The sequence below is a fragment of the Rutilus rutilus genome (genome assembly GCF_951802725.1).
Source record: "Rutilus rutilus genome assembly, chromosome: 24".
Taxonomy (NCBI): Eukaryota; Metazoa; Chordata; class Actinopteri; order Cypriniformes; family Leuciscidae; genus Rutilus; species Rutilus rutilus.
The window spans coordinates 20,834,157-20,856,385 of NC_140228.1; the positions used below are offsets into that span (position 1 = coordinate 20,834,157).

The window sequence follows — 22,229 nt, forward strand, 5'->3', positions numbered from 1 at the left end:
GACAGCCGATGGAAGGCTGTCTGGGATGACTGAGTGAAGCTATAATACCAGACCCTGTCACCCACATCCAGTTCCTGGTGTGATGCTTTACGGTCATAGTATGCTTTCTGGCCTTCAGCACTCTTTTGAAGCTGTTGTTGGGCAAAAGCAAGCATCGTTTTCAGGTGCCGGTGGAGCTCGTCGAGGTACTGGTGAGTGGTGTAGGCTGTGACGAGGCTGGAGTCTCCTGGTTGATACAGCAGGTGCAGTGGCAGTGTCATCTGCCGCCCAGTCATTAGTTCAAAGGGAGAGACGCAAGTTGATTCTTGCGGGGTGGCTCTGATGGCCATTAGCACCAGTGGGAGTTTCACATCCCAGTCTTTCTGGTTGGCAGACACATACTTTCTCAGCATACTGACCACAGTTTGATTCGATAGTTCCACTTGGCCAGATGAGATTGGATGATGATTGATGTGTAGTTGAACCTGTACCCCCAGGAGTTTCCAGATCTGCTGCACGATCTCAGCTGTAAAGTGTGCAACTCTGTCTGAGTTGACTCTCAGTGGCAGTCCAAACCTAGAGAAGATGTGGTTCATCAGGAGGTATGCCGTGGTCTGGGCAGTGTCATTGGGTGCTGGAAGACACTCTACCCACTTAGTGAACTGGCACACGACCATGAGGAAGTACTTGTTGCCCCTTGTCGACCTGGGCAGAGGTCCTACCCAGTCGATTTGGTGGTCTGACCATGGAAACGTGACTCCTCTGCGTTGCAGTGGGGCTCTGTGGTTTGGGTTTTCTGGTTGAAACTGGCAGCAAACCAGGCATTCTCTGACATATTCTGCCACATCTTGCTGCATGCCGGGCCAGTATGCCACTTGTTTCAGCGTCTCATAAGTGGCTCTGGTGCCGTGGTGTCCGGCACATGGTGCGTCATGGGCATACATTAGCATGACCCCCCTTTTGCACTGTGGCACCACAAGCCTTGGCATTATGATGTCATCAGGTGCATACCACAGTATGTTGTGCTTTACACGCAGCATGTGTTTGATGTCATGCAGGTGTCTGAGGCACGGGTTATCAGAGAGTTCAGACGGCATGATAGGGTGGTTGGAGGGGTCTGAGAGGTGGTTTAGCATAGTTTGTATGGATATGTCAGAGGCTTGCATGTCCGCTATGTCGTTGTTTGAAATTTGTGGAGCCAGCGTTAGCGGCTGTGAGGTGGGCACTGTTGCAGGAAAAGTTTGCTTGCTGCGGGTTATCACTGCAACATTAAAGGTGGGTGGTTGGGTTGGAGGTGACCATAGATTGCCGTGTAGTGCGCCAGTCTTGGCAAGGGCGTCAGTTTGGTCATTCAGGTCTTTGACAAGACCCGGTTGTCTAGAGTGTCCTTTCACCTTCTTCCAGTAGAGGACCATGTTGTGTGTTCTTGTGATGTTATCACATTCTTGGAACAGGTGTTGGTGTTTGACTGGCTTGTTTTTTGCCATTTTGTTTCCAGCCTGGAAGGTGGCATGTGAAACTGAATCTGGCATTGTTGGAGTCTGTGCAGATAAGGAGTTCTCTGATGTTATGGGCTGAGTTATGAGAATGGCTGCTACCTCAGCATATTGTGATGTCTGGGGACCCAACTTGAAGTGTTGTGGTGGGCAAGGCAGGTCATTTACCCAGAGCACACCCGCACCTGCTTGAAGAATGCCCTTGTGGTTGTAGGAACATCCATCGACATAGGCTGTGGGCATACCTTGGCACGCATTCTCTTCAAAATACCTGTGACAGGTCAGTTGTTGCTGTTGGGGTTCCTCTACATCCACTGTCGTAGCTGGTGTGTTATCAGAGCAGTTTTGGCAGGCAGCCAAGCCGTTGCCTTGCAAGACTTGTGATTCTGAGCATATCGTGCCTCAACATTGCGTCCCTGGATGGCCATTAACCACGTGGCTATGCGTGAATTAGTGACCACACCATCTCGGTTGCGTTGGCTGTTGAGGAACATTACGGGCTGGTGGCAAGTCTCTATGATAACCTTTTGTGCTCCAATGTAGTTGGAGAATCTCTGGATGGCCCATACAGTGCAGAGCAGAGCTTTTTCACAGTGGAAGAAGTGTCCTGCTGGCATATGCGACTACTCTTTTGTCTTGATCATGCCTTTGGTATAGGCCAGCACTGAGACAGTGATTGGAGAATCCAGCTTCTAAGTAGAACTCTTTTTGTGGGTCGGGGTAAGCCAGACATGGAGCTGTGCATAGATGTCGTTTTAGCTCATTCATGGCATTTTCTTGAACTTCTGTCCATACAAATGGGCAGTCCTCATTCAGAAGAGCAGTTAGAGGTCTTGCAATGTCTGAGTAGCTTTCGATGAACTGCCGTGAGTAATTGCACACCCCTAGAAAACTTCGCAGCTCGAATACGGCTTGAATACTGCTTGAATACGAATATGGCTTGAATATCGAATGGCTTGAATATGGCTGGACTGCGGTTCGATGCCCCGTGATCCGATGAGTAGGCCCACGTAGTACACCTTGGTTCGACACCACTGTCCTTTGTGGAGGGCGATCTTGGCGCCGGCAGTGGATAATTGGTTCAAAACATAGTCTATCTCTTTCAGGTGGTTAGCCACTGTTGTGCTCTTCATGAGAACATCATCTACGTAGATGAGGTTACCTCTCATTCTGGCATCTGGGCATGCTTTGTTCAGGAAGATGTTGAACTCAGCAGGTGAGTTGGCATAGCCGAACGGACACCTGGTGAAAGTGAATTGTCGGTTGCCAAACGTGAAAGCTAGCTTGTGCTGATCTTCTGGATGCACTGGTATGGTCCAGAATCCTGAGGCCACATCAAGTGTAGAGAAGATTGTGGCTCCTCTAATTCTGGGTATTTCTTGCTCCAGCTGGGTCATGGGCCATCGTGACAGTGGCACCTGTTGATTCAGTTTCCTGTAGTCAATGGTAGGTCGCCACTTGCCATTTGGTTTGAGGACGGGCCAGATGGGGGAAAAATAGGTGCTGTTGCATGGACGGCTGACACCTTTCTCAAGCCTGGATTCGATGATCTCTTGCACCGGTTCGTGTGACGTGATGGGGATCTTGTACTGCTTGGCAAAAGTGGGAGGAGCATTAGGGTGCGTTGGGATGCGCACGGTGTGGAGGTTGGTGAGACCACAATCTAAAGAGTCTTTAGCAAATGACGCTTTGAACTTGTAAAGGACTTGTCTGAGTTTTTGTCGATCTGCATCATCCTTAATTGCGTCTGCGTCTTTTAGAATTTGCCGAACTTGAGACTCAAATCCTGGATACGGCTCCTCTGTCGGTGTGTCGTCTGTCGTGTTGGCAGGCAGAGGTGCAGCAGTTTCATCAGTCTCACAGGCAGGCTGCTTGGAGACTGTGTATACTGCAAGGTGTTGGTCCTCTGTCAGTTCCGTTCTGCATACCTGGTCTTTGTCCACCGGCATGACTGAAGTGATGGAGATGATTTTGAAGGGTGTTGTGAACACTGTGTTGTCTATGCTCCTTTCGGTATCATTGAAGATGGGATGGGCCCAATGATTGGTAAGGTGAGTTCAGTGTCATGGAAGTCGTAACTCACTAGCCATCCCACCCGGTAGGCCTTGGGAATTGTGATATCCATTGCCATGCAGTTGTTGAAGAGGATGTAGACTACACGGGATGACACTTCAGTAAGGGGTGTGGCTTCCAGTGTGAGTCCAAGTTCCACACATTCAGGTGAAGGTTGGAAGAAGCCCAGCGTGTGGTCTAGGGTTTGACCACATCGCATGTTGAGCCGAACAGTGACCCCTTTGGTGTAAGCTGGTACCACAATTTCCTGTTCGTTGATTAGGGTGCAGACCTCTGGAATGGTCTGGCCTGACAGGAGGTTCTCAGTGTTGGTTGGAACTACAGGGGGCTGTGAAGTCAATGGGGCCCACACCACCTCATTAATAATGTCCACATGAGCCTTGAAGCGAATCAAGATGTCTGCTCCAATGTAGACATCATGGGGCGGGTCCGGAAGGACCAGGAAGTAATGGGTCAGACACCGGTAGTTCCATTTCAAGTTCAAAGCGCAGATACCTTTGGCAGTCACCATGGTTGATGGGCCTGAGTTCAAAAGAAAATGGGTGCGCTTGCTGGCAGAAGGAAGGTCCGGTGTGTCTTCAATGAGAGCATTGAATAGTGAGAGACTGATGGCTGAGTTGTCTGCCCACAGTGCGAGTATAATGTCAGTAGTGGTTACATCATTCAACTGCAGGTCAGTTATGACCTTGGGGCAGAAGGAATCAGAGTCTTTGGTGAGCTGAAATGTGCAGAGTAGCGAACTTGAATCTTGCTCTGGTGCTGAGACTTTGTCCCCGTGGCTGGCTGCGAGAGTTCCCGTGACCTCTGTGACCTGACAGTCTGGCTCAGGTGATCTGGGTGGCTGAAGGGGGAGAGGTTCTCGCACTTGAGCCCAAATTTTCAGCTGTCTGAAGTCCAGTAGGGGCTCGAAGCTGTCTAGCAGATCTTTGTCAAAGAGGAGGGGATATGTGTCCATTGGTGAGATGTACACAGGGTGTACCAGACTCATAGGACCAATTGTTAGGTGAATGGGAGCTACCTGTTCAAGCCGGATGTCATTTTGGCTGTATGACTGCACATTCAGCTCACAATTTTGAGATTTAAGAGTTCGATTTTGTCTCTTAGCTTCAAATCTGAGTCTTTCAAAGAGTTGAGCTGATATCAAAGTGAGGTCTGCGCCGGTGTCTACCAGGGCTTCAAGTCTCACCTCATTTTCCAAAGTGATGGCTAGATAGAGTTTCCGTGCCACTCCCTTTTCGATCAGGTTCCCCAGGAGTCTTGTGTGGTGATCGATAAGCAGTTAGGGCAGGTCTCGTGTGACTCGTTGCGGAGACAGACAACCAAAACAGCACTTTCTGGTATCTTAGGGTTTTGGTCGCTGGTGTGAGGGATTGGGTTGTCTTGTTCAGGATGTGCAGTGGTCAGCTGCGGTGACTGGGTGACGCTGTCACTTTGTGATGTGATAGCTGGTTCTGTAGTCTGTGGCTGATGAGCAGTGCTCTGGGTGCTTGGTTCAGTCGGAGGGCAGTCAGGAAGGGTGTTCGTTTCAGGCCTTACACTTAGTCATAAGAAGTCTGGCCTGTCCTTTTTATCTTCCTTGTGAGGTTTCTTATGGAGAAGCTCTTTCAGAACCTTCAGGATCTCTGCTGTCTCAGACGTGGCCTTACTGTTTTTCTTTGATGTAGGCTCGGACTTGGGCTTGCCTGGGGCCTGCCGAGAGGGGTTCCGCTGCTGGCTGTCTGGGCTTGATGCTCTAGCCGATGGGGGTCGGCTATTTCTGGGCCGTCGGCTGGCTTCCCACGTGGCTCCACCCTTTGGGTTGTTGGATGGATGTGGACTGTCGTAGAATCTTTCAGAGCGCCCGCTCTGGTGCTTAGGACGAGCACCATCACGGTTGTACTGCCCTCTGCTGGCTTGGAACGGTCTTGAGTCTCTGTTAAAAGGTTTGTTACTGTGGTGTTGTTGGGCGCGCTCTAGAGCCAGCTCTGAACAGTGATCAGAGACAGGGCAAATTGTTGGATTTTTCACAGTCTTTTCAGAAGCAATCTTTTGCTTGGCATAAGCTTTATGGGCTAAGTCTCGCAGCTGTTGGGTAGACATGCTACGCGGGCAGGCCAGGACCCTTAAGTGATGGCTCACTGTGGGATGCAGATTTCGGAGGAACAGAGTTCTGAAGTTGAAATCCTCCTCCATACCTGGCTCGTTCCGTGCTCCGAAGTAGGCTCGTCGGAGTCGGCTGTAGTAGGTCTGTGGGGTTTCAAGTCGGCCCTGTTTGAGGTCCATGGCGGTGATGAGCCCTTGGTCTGATTCTGGGTCAGAAAATTCTCTAATGAAGGCCTGCCGCAGCTGCTGGTAGTCCGATTTGACAGTTTGCAAGTGAAAGTCTATGTCTTGCAGGTAGGCGTGCACGTTGTGGCCTCCTGCAGGGTTTGGGGTGAAAGTAGGGATGTTTCTGGCCAACTTGTCAAGTTCTTTGGGAGCCATGCCGTGGCTAGTGGCCAGGATTTTCTGGAAGGGCTCCCACCCCTTTGCTGCTGATGGGTTTTTTTGGAGGCTGGCTGGTGACATCTTGAGCAGTGGGCTTTCACCCCCATTTTCAGCTCTGAGCTCTTGGCTGAAAGGCTTGGGCCCACTGGTCAGGGGAAACTCTGTGGTGTGTGTTTCCCCTTTCTGTTCACTTTGCAGTCTATAAGAATGTTTCAGTTCTCTGTGAACAATGTCAAGTTCATCTTTTAGATAGTCTCTGTGCTGAATAAGCTCATGGATTTCAGCTCGGGCCGTTTTCAAGTGATTTTCACAGGCCTTGGCTTTAGCGTCTCTTTCTTTGTTCAATCTCTGCTCTTGCAAGGAAAGCTTCACCTTGTCGGAGTTTTCCATCAAGTTCCTCACTGGCTTCTCTCTCCTACTGCTCTCTTCGGTCTGTGTCTAGACGAAGATTTTCCAGGGCATTTCGAAGTCTCTCTACTTCCTCCTGTAGCTCTGGGTCTGTTGCATCCTCTTTCCCGCGCTGGTCCTGGGTCTCGAGGAGTAGCTGATCTAGACGACTCTGAGCGTGGGCCTGGTTCCTCCGGGCCTCCTCAGCTTGGAGCTTTAGTTCTGCTGCTTCCTACTCCAGGTCAATGTTGCTCCTTTCGCTTAGCCATGCCTGGGCGACGAGGTTGTGGGCGAGGCTCCCGATGATCTTGGCCCATTCTTTGTGGTTGTAGCTCTGGGTTGGATCATGGGCCATCAGCCTGTCCAAGTCGGCATCCAGCTGCTCTCGGCTCAGGTGCTGTAGGTCACCGGCGTCCTTGGGTAGGACGGTGTTCGTCATTGCGCTCAGCCAGGTCTCGAGGTGATCCCAGTGGGCTGCGGGACTGGACAAACGGGACATACTGGCTCACTGTAGGTGAGAGAAAGACAGCACACAAAGAGGCCAATGCAAGTACGTGTAGGGTTAGCGAGCTACAATAATATGTGGCTATGTAAGCCGTAATTTCGACTAACTGGTGCAGACAGTTAGACAGTTAGGTGGGGCCGATTTGCGTGGGTCAGCGCAGAATCTAAATAAAGAATTTGACAGGGCGGCAGCCTAGTGGGTCATTTGATGACGCTGGCTGCTTGGTCGTCAATCTATTATTCAGCTTTCCTTGATGGCTCTCATAGGCTCTGTCTTTATGTGAACTGAAAGAAACAAAACACACAGAACAGAACAGCAGAATAGAACAGAACAAAATAGACAACGAAATGAAATGGAACAAAATAATAACACAGGAAGAGATAGAAAGGGGAAGAAGGCCTAAGTCTACTACCACTGCTAGGACTAAAATCGCATTTTATTGCCCAAAATCGCCCAAAAAGGGAATACATAGCCCGTATATTTGTATCTCTGTATATAGATAATTAACCACAACGAATTATAATTAATTATAAATATACAGATAGGCTATAGATCAAATTTAAGAATAACCTACAAAATGAATTCCACATCGAATAATCTGTTTGTCCACCGAACCGACCATACGATCTTCTTATCAACTCAGGGAATATTCTTATTCTTATAAACTCTCAAGAAAGGACATTCTTCTGGCCATGAAGCATAACCTTCTTGTTCTATAAGATTACTAACCTGTAGGCTAATCAACAATGTAAAGCTTGTAGCTTAAGATCACACATTTAAGAGGCTTTGTTCGATGAGCAGCAGACAGAGACAATCAAGCGTATAATGAGTGTTTCATAAATGAAACTATAAACATACAATTACATTTAACAAAGAATATATATATAAACAGTAACGAAAGTAAATAAAGAAAGAGCAGATCACAGAATGGCAAAATATCACAAACAGTTAACCTTTGAGAGCCAGCAAAGAATCAAATCACCTTAAAGACAACCTTAAATGCATTTAAATCTCGAAAGAAATAATACTTGTATGGGACTTTGTTGCTTGAGCGAGAATGTGTGTGTGTGTGTGAGTGTCCGTCTTTGGTGTGTCCGTTAATTGGAAGCGTTCTTTCGGTTCTCCGGAGCGCGTCGTCCGCGGGAAGTTCAAACGGTTTACTTGTAAGCGGAGTTGCCAGAAACTGTCCGTTTCACTCATAGGTAGAAATGAATGAGCACGAGACTAAAACGAGGCAAGACATAAAACAAAACGCGGATAGAGGACAAACTTAGATAGACAAAACAAACTTGAAGAAAACAAAAGCTTGAAGAAGCGAAACGAAGAGCGACGAAAACATGAAGAGAGCGAGATGAGCACTTTCATCTCCCTATAAGAGAATCTTAGTCCGCCCCTTTACGGGGTGAACTGACCAATAGACTTAGGAAACTTTTGAGCGGGAGAGAGTTACTTTGTCTACTCTTGACAGCCTAATTTGCATATTTTATGATGGTGTTAGGATTTGTCATTTCTACTCCAAAAGACGGTGACAAATGCCTAAGCCAGTAATTAAGGCAACCCTTGTGGGGATGGCACTTGAATATCCTATGTCTGAAGTTCAAAGCTATAGTCTCAAAACAACTCTCAGAAGTGATAGGAGACCTGCAATACAAATACAAGGTGGCTATCCAAGTGGCCCGATGAGGGCCAATGCTTGGTTGGTCTATCTGGAGCTTTATACAAAGCGGTGGCCTCAGGAGAAACCCCCAATGGGAGAAAGCCACCTCACTCTTACAGAATCTGTCTGAAGCTCTCATGCACGGTGGTGTAAGGTGACGGATTCTCTATAAGATATATGTAAATATCTCCAAACTCCAAGTCTGGTAGAGACTTTGCCAGCTTCAAAGCAATGAAAACATCAGCGGGTGCTGTGTATGGATCACACGTTCCGAGTATGTTAATCTTTTCTTGATGGTCTAAATAGTTAATTGATTGTAGTATTGGAAATTTGCAAGGCTGCAATTCCCCTGGCTGACCACTGTTCGTCGCCATTTTGTCAGTGTTTGTTGCCCGCCAGGTATCAATGGTAGTCATGTGACTGCAAAGTATGTTCCCCAAAGAATTGGGGAACGCCCTCCGCGTGAACCGATGTCTGAAAAACTATCCAATCATGGCAATTGAATTTGACTGGCGATAGCCTATTACGTCACTTCTAGTGCGACCCAGAAGTAAAAAATGGGGGCCTAGACAACATATCATCCTCTTTTAGTCTTCAGGGACTGTTTTGTCTGATTTGCAATCACCTGAGAAAGGTAGGGCTGGGCGATATATCGCATGACATTGTTATGCGCATCTCGTCAGTAAAGCCGGTTCCTTGATTAGTAGTAAATCGCCATCACCTGCTTTCAGATGGAGCGGCATTTACTACACAGAGCCATAGTTCACTGACAAGCTGAGCCATATCGCATTAATTATCACGGACGTATCGCCTGCGATAATTAATTATGGATAATAGATAATTAATTATGATAAGAACAATTATGGTGATTTAATTAAGTGATATTAAGAAGTAAGAGTTTCAAGAAGTATGTGGATCCGTGTCTCAGGTTTCTGACACCAGATGACACACAACTTGTGCGTTTACTATTTGGGCGAAGAGCACGGATGATCAGATCTTGAGAGATCTGATTGTGCAGAATGTGAGAGTTTTCCTCTTTTTTTTCCCTCTACTCCGCTCTCGTCTGGCTCTCTTCTCGAGGTAAGGGGGACAAGGCTTCTGGGCTCAGTGGTTCGGGTCCTGCTCGTGCTGAGGCACTGCGGAGACTCGGATCATGGGGTTCTCAGATGGAGCTCGCTGATGAGTTTGAGAGTATTTTTCTCTTACGCTCGTCAGAAGCACGCAAGGGTGAGCTGCTGGACAATTATGTGTTATCTCTTACATCCTCTGATCCAGCAGCAAGTGCTCTGCTGGCACCCAGAGGAGGCGCGGCTCAAGGAAGCGGCATACCTCATCACGTAAGAGGCCTCCTCTTGTGTTAGAGTTATTAGGTTATGTAGTAGGTGGTGCCAATCTTGGTCACCCAGTGATGCACAGGTTGGCTTCATTTCATAGAGAAATCTCTAGTGAGAAACGCTGTCGTTTGGGAGGTGAAAAACAGGAATATCTTCATAATCAAAGCAAAGCTGAGTGCCAGATAGCTAACGTTACCCGTTTGCTAATGTTTGCATGTATGTTTGTAGCTATACACAAAGTGACATCTGTTCCATCGTGTGATGAAGTCTTCATCTGAATATGTACACCCTGCCTGCCGGCGAATGACAGCTTGATTCTCCATGTATTCTTCTTCTCATATCATATCAAATCACGTACAGATGAACGCGTTCTCGCCACCTGCTGGCGAACGTGTAAGCACGTTTATGTTAAGATTACACGATTGACATGAAACATAACATCAGCGAATCATCAGTCTAAATGCATGTCAACTGTCTCTATGACAGGAGAATTTATGACTGTCACTGAAGTGAACCCAGCTGGACGCATAGCTTGCAGTTCGTCTGATTTGTCTACCCACGTGATGCCACATGTAAACATATCTGGTAGCCTAATTAAAAAAAGGAAAGAAATGTGTAGCTTTAAAAAAATTAATTTATTTATAAATTTAAAAAATAAATATATTTATTTAAAAAATATCCGTGGTAGGCTACTGTGCTTGTGAATGATAGACTTTATCTAACTAAAACCTTTTTTCTATGTTAGGTACATCATTCCTACAGCTTGAATGAACCGCCTCTGACAGCTTGGGTTGCTGTGGAAAAGGAGGGACTGGTTCGATTTGGCCACTGCACCTGTATGGCCGGAGTAGTATATACCAGGCACCTTGTGTCAAAATGATTAATGACTTTGACCTTTGACCTTTTGACAGGTTGAACTTCCGGTGACCTTATGATTGATGGGTTGAACTTCCGGAATGAGGTCATGGGATTAACCTATTAACCCTGTTACCCATCGATCATGTGGTATGACAGTTAGTTTTGCCCTATGACCTAGCTAGCCCTAAATCATAGTTTTGACGGGTAGTTTTGACCTATTTTAATAGAACAGATGTTTTGAAGTTGGTGTCAGGTTCGAGTTATATGGGTTTCTGTCTGGTTATATGGTGTCACAGACGCCTTCGGCATCGCGCCCCCACCCACCCTTCACATGCGAGCTCTGACATCTGAACATGTTGCTGTTCGGTCACTGTGCTGAAACAACGTCACACAAACACATTCTAGCCTTTATATTCTATCCTTTATATAATATAAAACAATTAAACTAAAGTTGAAAACACACTGTTCTTTAAAAGTGTATAATATAAAATAATTATCATGCTAAAGTTGAAAAACACACTGTTCCTTAAAAGTGTATAAAATAAAAAGCTACTAAAACCAATTCTTTCAGTTTAGATAAACAAAAAGAATATAAAATCATCTTACATTATTTTAGAGAGAGTTGAAGAAGCTCTTAACACATCAATGTCCATACAATGTCCATACCATTGATGTCCACAAAAAATTGCAATGAGTCTCTCAACCAGAGGCCCCAGCTCGTGTGTGTGAAAGCAGGGGTAGGGGTGCGCGCGTGTCTGTGTGTGTGTGTGTGTGTGTGTGTGTGTGTGTGTGTGTGTGTCAAAAAGTAAAGGAGCCGTGCGCGTGTCTGTGTGTGTGTGTGTGTGTGTGTTAAACATAAATCAGAGTGGTTCTCTCTCACACCAGCGTCTCTGACTCAGAGGGATGTATTCAGTGATGAGATGAGACATGGTGAATGTAGTGTTAGGGCTAAAATTATTTCAAAGTTTAAATGATATCTTTTTAAAAAATATTTGTTTCATAACATATAGATGTCCATACATCCTATGAATGAGATTGCAGTTGTAATAGAAAAGACTGTTTTTTCCTGAATGCCTCTCCAGTGCACCCCCGGCCTGTGCACGCGTGCGTGTCTGTGTCCGTGTGTCCGTGTGTGTGTCTGCGCGCGCCCCCCATATCTGACAGGAGCTGCTCCGCTCCTTCGCATTCCTGAGCACAGTGAAAGTGATAATAATTTTTTATATTTCACACAAATAATATAATATACAATAATATCTTGCTAAAAATCTACTGAAACCAATTGTTTTAGTTTAGATGAATAAATAAAATTCATCTCACGTTTAGAGAGTTACGACTCTTGAACTTACGTGTTCAAGAAGCTGTTGAGAGCTATAAATCACAGAGTGGTACTCTCTCACACCAGCGTTTGATAGTCTCTGACTCCTAGGGTGTATTCAGTGATGAGATGAGACATGGTGAATGTTGTGTTAGGGCTAAATTTATTTCAAAGTTTAAATGATATCTTTATAAAATGTTTTTTAATTAAATTTAATACATTATTAAAAGTCGTAATAATGTTTTTAAATTCAATACATTATTAAAAGTCTTAATAAAAAAGTCTCTCAAACAGAGGTGTGACAGCTTGTGTCTGTCAGCAGGCCGACGGGGGCGCGCGCCCTCTGCATTCTGACATCCCCTCCTTCGCATTCCAGAGGTAACAGTGAAACTGTGAAGTGTATCTCACACTAACTAAAGTAAAAAAACATTCTGTTCTTTATAAGTATATAAAAAATATCTGCTGAAACCAATTGTTTTAGATAAACAAAAATAATAAAATCCATCTTATATAAAACATTCTATTCTTTAAAAGTATATAAATTATATAATATAATACAAAATCACAGAGTGGTTCTCTCTCTCTCTCTCTCATTTAAAAGCATAACCTTAAAAGTTTACATTAGATATTTTAAAAGATTGATTAAATGAAATCTTTAAAGTTTCAATACATTCATATCTCCTAGAAGACTTATGTATGATATAAATTATTTTGCTTAACGGTGACCTAAAGTATAATTGTTATTAAACAATGTCTGTTCAAAACTTTAGAGTGTTGAAAAACTGTACTTAGCTGTCTTAAATCTCATTTATGTGAAAAAGATTCAATCAGCATTTTTTGTCCATGCGGGGGTTTCGATTTTTATGGTGGGCGGTTTCCATAGCTATCCCATACACCTAAACACAGAAAACTACATTTTTAAAAAATGAAATAAATAAATAATTTAATCAAATGTAAACAAAGTTTTAGCTAAATAAAAACACCTTACATTTCCAGAGAGGCGAAGTAGTTCTTTATGCAATGATAAAAACAATCCAAAAAAGCAAATAGTTTAAGTTGTCATATAACAGCCCCAGACCCTCCCAGTGATAAACTACAGTGTGAACTGAAGCTTCAGACCCTCACAGAGACTAGAGGAGGAGTTACAGACCAGATGAGTGACCAGATGAGTCTCGGGGGACAATCTCACAGTAAATCTAGTCTGCGTTCCAGAGTACATCCAGAGTTTTATACTAAATTCATTTAAAAGCATAACCTTAAAAGTTTAAATCAAATCTTTAAAGTTTTATTAAAATCATATCTTCTATTTATCTTCTTAGAAGACTTATGTATTATTGTTACTAAACAGCGTCTGTTCAAAAACATTAGATTGTTGAAAAACTGTACTTAGGTGTCTTAGATCTTCGATCTTTTGTCCATACAACATGAAACATGTTGTCAAAGTTTGTCACAATGTTTTGTTGCTGCGTTGTTTTTAAGAAATCCGAGGACTCCACATTGCTCTTATTTAGACTAAGTTGTATCATTTGGAAAATCACCACACGATTTCAGAGACGCAATGTGTGATAAGTAAAGTTTGTCTTGAGCGAACATTTAATTTTACTCGTCTTAATTCAAAGTATAAGTATAAGATCGTATAAGATCATTTTTACTTGTATCTCCCGAACTATCCTTAATCAGTGTGGAAACACATGGGGTGAAACCCTTTTCTGAGAATATACTATCGGTTATCTACTCAAAATATATGTAGAAGTTTCAAATGTTAGCATTTGTTGATGGTGGCCGCATGAATAGACTTTGGGGAGAGCTATGCAAAGACCCCCTCGATTTTGGAGGCTTTTTTGTTAAAGATTTCTCCCATCTAGCGATTCTCCCATCTACTCGCTTTTTCAAATGCGGTAGCCGTTATGTGCCAAGAAGCTATGACAACATGTCTTCATCAAGTTTAACTATACATGTTCTACCGTTATGCTGTCTATATAATGATTTACACAGCCAAGCTTGTCATTTAGACCGTAACTTTGACTTACCCGTCGAGAAGAAAGCAGGCACCCTTTCATTAGCTCTTTCCACCTGGGAAAAGCTATCCCGATATTTATTTACACCCCGATGAATTAAATTTTTGCTTTTTGTCGACGAGGATTCCTTCTCCTGTGGCTCGGCATAACTATGATCCAGCATTATATTGTACCGTGCAGTGTAGCCTTTCAAATGTGCCGGGGCAGTATTAACGCCTCCCATATGGTCTAGCGGTTAGGATTCCTGGTTTTCTTCCAGGCTGCCCGGGTTCGACTCCCGGTATGGGAAGACAATTTATTTTTTATATTGCCAATAAAATTCAAGTTATTCAAGTTCATCAATAATCATTTTTAGTTATTCATAGTCTTAGAGGCCTACACGAACTGCAGAAACAAGCAGAAGATATGTAAAAACTCATTTTCACAAATACAATTATATTGAATTCAGAAAATTTCACTATGGAATATTTACTTTATCTATCATAATTTCAATTTAGTATGTCATCATTTAAATTTTCCATCTCATAATTATGACGCATAGTCATCATTTTAATTTCAACTTTTTAAGTCATAATTTCGAAGTAAAGTAAAGTAAACTCTCATTAGTGTTAGTAGAGTATTAGTAGGCTGGTAGGGTTAGAATAAGTTGAGTAACTTATAGTCAGTAGAATATCTGTTGGGGAGCATCACAATAAAGAGTTAGCAGATATTAAGCACAGTATATTTTTTCAATGCTTAAATGACAACAAACCATTTTTCAACCGAGCGAATCTAGGCCTTCAGAAGTCAGGTCAGTTGGCGAAAACACTACATGTGTAAAAATCAAATACTGTATTACACTTTTCAAAGGATAATCTACCTTTAAAGTTAGAATAAAAAGTTAAGTGTCAAAGTCTGACACAAGGCCATTAACTGGTTCTTTTTGTTTTATAAATGTATTTTGCTTATTTCTACAAATATCAACCTGATAAATACGGACTGAATACACGATTAAACAAGATCATTTTTAAGAAAAAAGAAAAAACAGTGCTTTAAAATACAGGTTGATGACTAAGTTTCAGGCATAGTGCAACCACGCAACGTTAGATTTATCTAACATTGCGAGGTCTCACTCACAACGCAAAACGTTGTAAATAAAATAAAATGAAATATTATGGAAGTCATTGTACCGTAATTGAAATTTAACCATATTTTATTTATTAATATTATGTTGATTTAAAGTTTTTGTTTGTTATTAACTAATACCTACTAACATCCGGCACAATCTGACCCCAACATCTGACCCCAAATAAACAGATAATGGAATGTTCACAATCTACACTATACAGTTAGATATCTCCTACTTAGTATCTTTGGGTGTATCTGTTACACAGTCTTGTAAAGATTATGGACTAACTTATAAATAAAAACTAATAAAAAAATTCTCATACATAAATATATATAACATACACAAATCATTTCTTAACTAAGCAACTGTTTCTTACATTATCAGACACTCACCACATTGATGTTAACATCACCATATATTGTGTTTTCTACCATGATTGTAGCAACTATTGTCCCACCATTCTTCTGGTCAATTGTGAAGTTAAGCTGATTAGGGTTCTGAATTAATGGCTGTCCGAATTATGTAGAATTAGTATTATTATGCTGTCGTTGCGGAAGGTTGTTAGGCTGTTGATTTGTCATGTTTCCAGAATGTGTTTGAACGCTCAGCGTTTGAACGTCACCATCTGTTAAAAAAATTAACAATTAAATACACAACCTTTCAAAACCATGTAAACATTATAGTAAAGCTAATTGAAGATTGAGAAACATATTGACTACTAACAAAATAAATTATGAATCTTTTCCTACGCTTGATATTCTTTTTTCTGATTTTTTTCACTATGGACTTGATCCTTTTTAATGCTGTTTTCTCTCCATATTTATTCTGTAGTTCCTCTACTGTGTCTTCCAACCTCCCTGTTGTTCTTCTCCAGCTGTGTTAACCAAAGACACACAGTTAGAAGCATAAAATGTATGTACAATAGCAAAAATAAAGTTGGTCATTAGTTGTTAGGGTTAGATACACCTGTAGACACATTCATACGCCAGTTCAAAGTCAATGAACCGGCTGATGCTGCAGGTGTTAGAGCACATGATGGACGGTGAACAGACGCACAGCAGGTTAAACCAGAGTTAAAACAATAGTCTATGTTAGGACAATATTCTATGTTAGGACAATAGTATGTTCACAGGAGCCGCTGAGAGCGAGTTCCAGCTGATAACGGTCATAAAGTGCAAGATAAGGTGCAAGTAGCTAAACTAAACATTTCATATTTGACAGAAATGTTTTGAGAAATGTTAAACAACGACAAAAATAATCAGACAAACTAATCAACCTTTTACTAATTTCACCATTTTGAACTTAAAATAGGCCTATATAATACATGTGATTTAGAGGAGAATTTAATACATGAGAGGAGAAGAAACAAATAGCAGCCATTTTCATCATATTAGGCATAAGATTAATAATGAATGTGTACATATTGTGAATTAATTTAATAAACATATTTACCTAACATCCATAGCCTTCAGTAAATTAAGGCTAGACAAAGGTCCTTTTTAACTCTGCCCCCTGCTCTAGTTAGAACTTTGGAGCGCTTAAAAGTGTGGGCTCAAAAATAAGTGTCATTTGGAACTCTTTATAGTTATTTTTATCAAAATATGTTGATAATGATTAAAAACTTCAGTGCCCTTCGAAGGCACCATTTTAGATAGTTTGGCATGCATGGGATTGTGTGTCCATAGGCTAGTGAGAGAGAAATACATTCTACAATGATATAAAAATATAAAATATGTCTTCATTAAATGCCTATTTTGTCTATTCTACTAATGTCTATTCTTTAATCCACACATAAATTGTAAGCGCATAATATCACCTGCTCAAGTACTTCTTGATGAGTTTCTTCTGTATTAAACAGCGAATCTTCTCAGTCAGATCGTCGCAAGATCTCAGGAATCCTCTCACACTGCTCGTGTTCACGCACTCCATCGCTGCACTTGTGTGTATGACTCGAACGATTCAAACGCGCCAAAACAGCAGCGCGGAGATGTGAAGCTTTCCTGAAGACAACCCCCGTACATCCTACACAACAGTGGGGCGAGGGGGCGGACCCCAGTCACTGTCCTGATAAATATTTCAGGACAGCGCACGCTCTAGCTCTACTCTAGCTCTACTAGCCGTGGACTGCTGCGCTACTGCAAAAAGTTGAAAGTCCTGTTTGTCTGAACCTGACGCAAACTACGCTTCTGACCCAAAAACACAAACTTCCGAGCATTACCGCACAAACCCTGGACGACTGTGCCGCAAGGACTCAGGGGTTCCAGGAACATTCCAGGAACGAAAAGCATCTTTCATCATCGAATAGTCCACTATTCGAAAAGCTGAAAAAATGGCGACGCAAAACCTGATGGAGAGCGACTCCCCGTTGAGTTCTGGCGATGCGGGGCACAAGTATCATCCGGCGTGTGAGTGTGCCACGGGCAAAGAGTGTCGTTTAAGAGCTGCGCTGGACTGTATGTTTAAAGATCATTTTAGAGGCCAAATGGTTGGCTTGATGCACAGGATCATCGATGCTGCGTGTGATATGAAAAACGATTGTGCGCAGGATCCCAAACGTGTGACAAATCTCAAAAATGAAATGGATGACGTAAGAGGCTTGATAAAGTCATGGCCTGATGTAAAGCCCATGTTTTTAACGGCAAAGAGCCAATCGGCGTAATCCTCAGAAAAGTTCTGGATGTGTTGCGTGCATGAAGTGACGAATTCGAAATCATCGAGATACTCGCTATTTGTACATTCGTAACGGATCTCTGTGTGTCACTGGTGTCAAAAAATGCAAAAACTGACGTTGGTGAATTAGTTGAAAGTCTGGTCAACTACATCCTAGAGCAAAACATGATAGCCTGCGGATATTTTCTATTCTGGTTAGACCATCATCAATGGTGTTTACTTTATGTACGTAATGCCGATCTATCATTTTCTTCAATGTATGAAAGTATAATGTTGAAATAAAAATTTCTGAATGAAAAAATGTCTGAGCTCATAAAAATAGTATACATAATAATAATATTTAGAAAAATACTACACGATTTAAAAGATTAAATATTTAAATATTTGTTTTCTATATTTTAATTACCGTATTCCCGAGGCAGCAACCATTTCCATTCCATGCCTGGATGCGCTGCGCCACGGCCCACAGAATTTTTCAAAATAATTTTCCAAATGATACAACTATTTTGCCCGCTGTGTACAGAACAGAAGAAAGGACATGGTGTTGAACAAAATTCGATTTTGTTCTTGTTCTCATTAATATTTTTAACCTGTTAAGCTGCAACCCCACTTTTGAAAAATCCCCAGAAATGACATACCCAAACTGAAACAGATACAGTTCATGATCCCTTTGAAAACACAAGTATGATCTCCTTTGAAAGCTGACAGCTGGCAGTTTATTGTAAATGTAGAATTAATTATTGTCATAATGAAAAAAATAGTTATAAATAGTTTCAAAGTTTTGTAAAGTTATTAGAAATGTATTTTTATGAAACATTTTCATGAAAATATAATTGAAGTTGGCACTGTAGCAATCTAGAAATGCACTGCAGCTAAAGCCATATGTCTGACCATATTATATTTAAAATATGAAGATGATAAGTCTAAAACTCTGTATTTAGTTAAATGTTTTTCAAGATCATGTCATGACTTTATTTTGATTAGACTCTAAAATGCTACTGATGTTTAGTCATCTTCTAAGTCATCCATTCAGTCTTTTGTCTCTATTGTTTTGTGGTGCAAACGAGCCCCATTCAGTGTCAGTCTCTCCTGCACACATTCACACCCCTCCAGCCTGGTTATGGCTCTAAATATGCATTTCTTTTGTCTGCATTATAGTTACTAACGACTGGCTATTCACAGGCTATTCATAGAGTTTCAATCCCTAATTTCTTTTATCAAAGTTCTCACTTACATTGGAAACTGTATCAAATGACCTTCTGGAATAAAGAAACATTTCAGTAAGCATTCCTATTTAGAAAAAAAAATCATAAAAGAATAACGGCTATGTGGCAGGTGCACCCAGAGCTAGCTAGCATGTTAGCTTAGCACACCATCAATACACGACAATTTATGAGATTAAAACCATGTTTGTGCTCCAAACTTACTTTATAACGCAAGTCGAGTGTTTTAAATAATCTTATGTGATCTAATTTGTCTTCAGATAAAAAAATCAGACAGAAAATATATTATTTTATAGTATTCTGCACAATGATAAAGTCTATATAGATTAGCATTACATTATAAATATAATCTATTATTATGAAAATACCTGGCATGGCTTGAAAAACACAGGTAACTCAAATATCATTGCAATCATGTTTATTGTCTTCAAAACATCTTTATCTGCAAGTTACAGCGCGATCTCTGATAGCTGTGTGTGTTCGTGGCTTCCTGGAATGTCACATGATCATGGCTCTTCTTCATGTTCCATATATGGACTATTATTGTGCATAGGGCGCCCTCAGGCTGTTGGTATGAATTGAAAACACAGTAAATCAGCGTATACAGCGCTCATAATGATTACATCGACGCATTTGGGTATAAATTCAATAAATATTATTCCTGTCTATAGAAATATGATGTAAACCTATGAGAATCTATCAATATTTCTCCAAATCTGCACATTTTTGAGCTAAAAGCCCTGAGGGACGTTGTTTTGTGAATCGCTTTCATGACGACAGCACGGAGTTTTTTTATGAATGAAAGCTGCTGACGCTCATAATTCATATTAAAGGTATCGACTCATTTTTTCATTACATAACTCCTGACACAAATTAAGAAATAACTGTCGCTATAAGTTTCTCAGAATACAATAGTGGTCAAATACTGAAACTTGAGTCTTATATCTTTTTAATGATGTATAGTTTGTCAAGGTATAACATTAAATCTGATAGTAACTTTGAACTAAATAATAAAAAAAACGCTTAAGTGCGCGGGCGCACTGGCAACGGTTAACAGGTTAATAAGATGATGTGTTCTGTCATGGACGACTAGCAGAGAGAAGGGCTTGAGTGGACACGCCCTGTGGTCACATTTTTATGTCTTCATCCAGAGTTTACCCGCCACCGCAAACCTCCTGTCGTCCTCCCACTCTGCCTTTTCCCCACTTCGCAACGTAGCCATCCTACAGCTTTCCACCCCTGCGACACCCGTAACATCGACCACCACGGCATCCGTTTCAGGCCAAACGGAGGATCGGGTGGGTTACTTAAACATGGCATTCAGCAACCTGACCCTCTCCAGCCCCATTTCCTCCCGTGGAGTTGAGGATATGTCTCACCAGCGATCTCCGGCTTGTCACAATCCTGGCATGCGTCAGGAACAGGAACACCTTGACACCTTTCAGAATTGGCCTCTTGCTACAGTAACTCCAGCCGAGCTTGCCAAAAGTGGTTTCTACTACCTTGGCCAGGGCGACAGAGTGGCTTGCTTCAGTTGTGGAGGCCAGCTTAGCAACTGGGAACCAGGAGATCGGGCAGTATCAGAGCACCAGAGGCATTACCCCAACTGCCGCTTCGTTCGAGGTGACCGTGCAGATAATGTACCTTTATCTGGTGGCGGCCTTTCCAATGTATCTAACTCGGCAATGAAACAGTGTGAGGAAAGGTCGCTCACATTTGTCAACTGGCCCTCAAGAATAATTGTTCGACCAGACCAATTGGCTAAGGCTGGTTTTTACTATGTTGGTCGTAATGATGACGTGAAGTGCTTTTGTTGCAATGGTGGACTCAGATGTTGGGAGTCTGGTGATGATCCATGGGTAGAACATGCCAAGTGGTTTCCAAGATGTGAAAACCTATTGCAAGAAAAGGGCCAAGAGTTTGTTCATCAGATTCAAGCAAGATTTCCAAGACTATTTGAGCAGCTATTGACTAATGGAGACTCAAGAGAATTTGTTGATCCACCTGTTGTACACCTGGGTCCTGGAGAAGACCGTTCAGAAGATGCAGTGATGATGAGCAATCCTGTGGTGAAGTCTGCTTTAGAGATGGGATTTGAGCGTGGCCTGGTGAAGCAAACCGTTCAAAGCTAAATTCTCGCAAGTGGAGAAAATTACAAAACCGTTCAAGTGTTGGTGTGTGATTTACTAAGTGCAGAAGATGAGAAGAGAGAGGAGGAGCGAGAAAGTAAGTTTCTTACTTTTCTTAAGAAACATCATCTTGCCGTGTCACAGCACCTAAAAAGTGTGCAGAGCTTAATGGACCATCTTCTAGAGGAGAACGTCATCTCACAGAAAGAGTATGACATTATTCGTAACTGCACTACAGTCAAGCAGCAGACAGGGCCGCTCATTGAGTTAGTCCTGTCGAAAGGAAATGCAGCAGCGGAGGTCTTCCGCAACTGGATCAAGAAGAATGATGTCTGCCTGCTGAGAGAACTGATGGCCCAGACAAATGAAGCTGCATCGCCGAGTCAAGATCTTTCAGACTTGCCTATGGAGGAACAGTTAAGAAGACTTCAAGAGGAGCGCACATGCAAAGTTTGCATGGACAAGGAAGTGAACATTGTCTTCATCCCCTGTGGTCACCTAGTTGTGTGCAAAGAATGTACGCCTTCTCTGCGCAAGTGCCCCATATGTAGAGGATTGGTCAAAGGCGCTGTCCGTACTTTCCTATCATAAAGTTTACATTTAACTTGATGAATAAAAACAAAGGAGAAGTTTATTATTTTCACTCAATCCAGTGACAAAATCTGATTAAACATGGTGAATTGTTCACCATAAGTTCTGTAACAAACATTTAGAAAGTAGTTAGGATGCGCATGCTTTAAGTTAAGAATAATTTTGCGCAGGCTTTAAGTTAATTTGACCAACTGAAGAGGTTAAAGTTCATAGACCTTTAGCGTAATGAGTTCAAATTAAAACGTGATATCCATATCGTATCATTACCAAATTCAGGGGTGTTTAATAACTTCAATAGCACCAGCTGATTTAAGTTTTTCTTCAAACAAAAGTAATTTTCTGATAAATCATCGTACACCTACATGTGTTTTGTTGTATCCATTTTGAGGGTCGCTTATAGAAAGAGGCGTCCTTGTCTTT

At 42.2% G+C, this 22,229-nt stretch overlaps 1 protein-coding gene and 1 pseudogene across 2 annotated transcripts in view; both read left to right on the forward strand.

Moving 5' to 3' along the window:
• Positions 1–22,229, forward strand: part of LOC311284258 (ADP-ribosyl cyclase/cyclic ADP-ribose hydrolase 1) — a gene marked incomplete at both ends in the record, with an annotated part of 173,813 nt that overhangs the window by 62,005 nt on the left and 89,579 nt on the right. The window lies entirely within an intron of this gene.
• On the forward strand, positions 17,526–21,809 carry LOC311283984 (putative inhibitor of apoptosis; annotated as a pseudogene). The gene is made up of 2 exons: positions 17,526–17,713; positions 20,183–21,809. The product of its transcript is annotated as a putative inhibitor of apoptosis (transcript).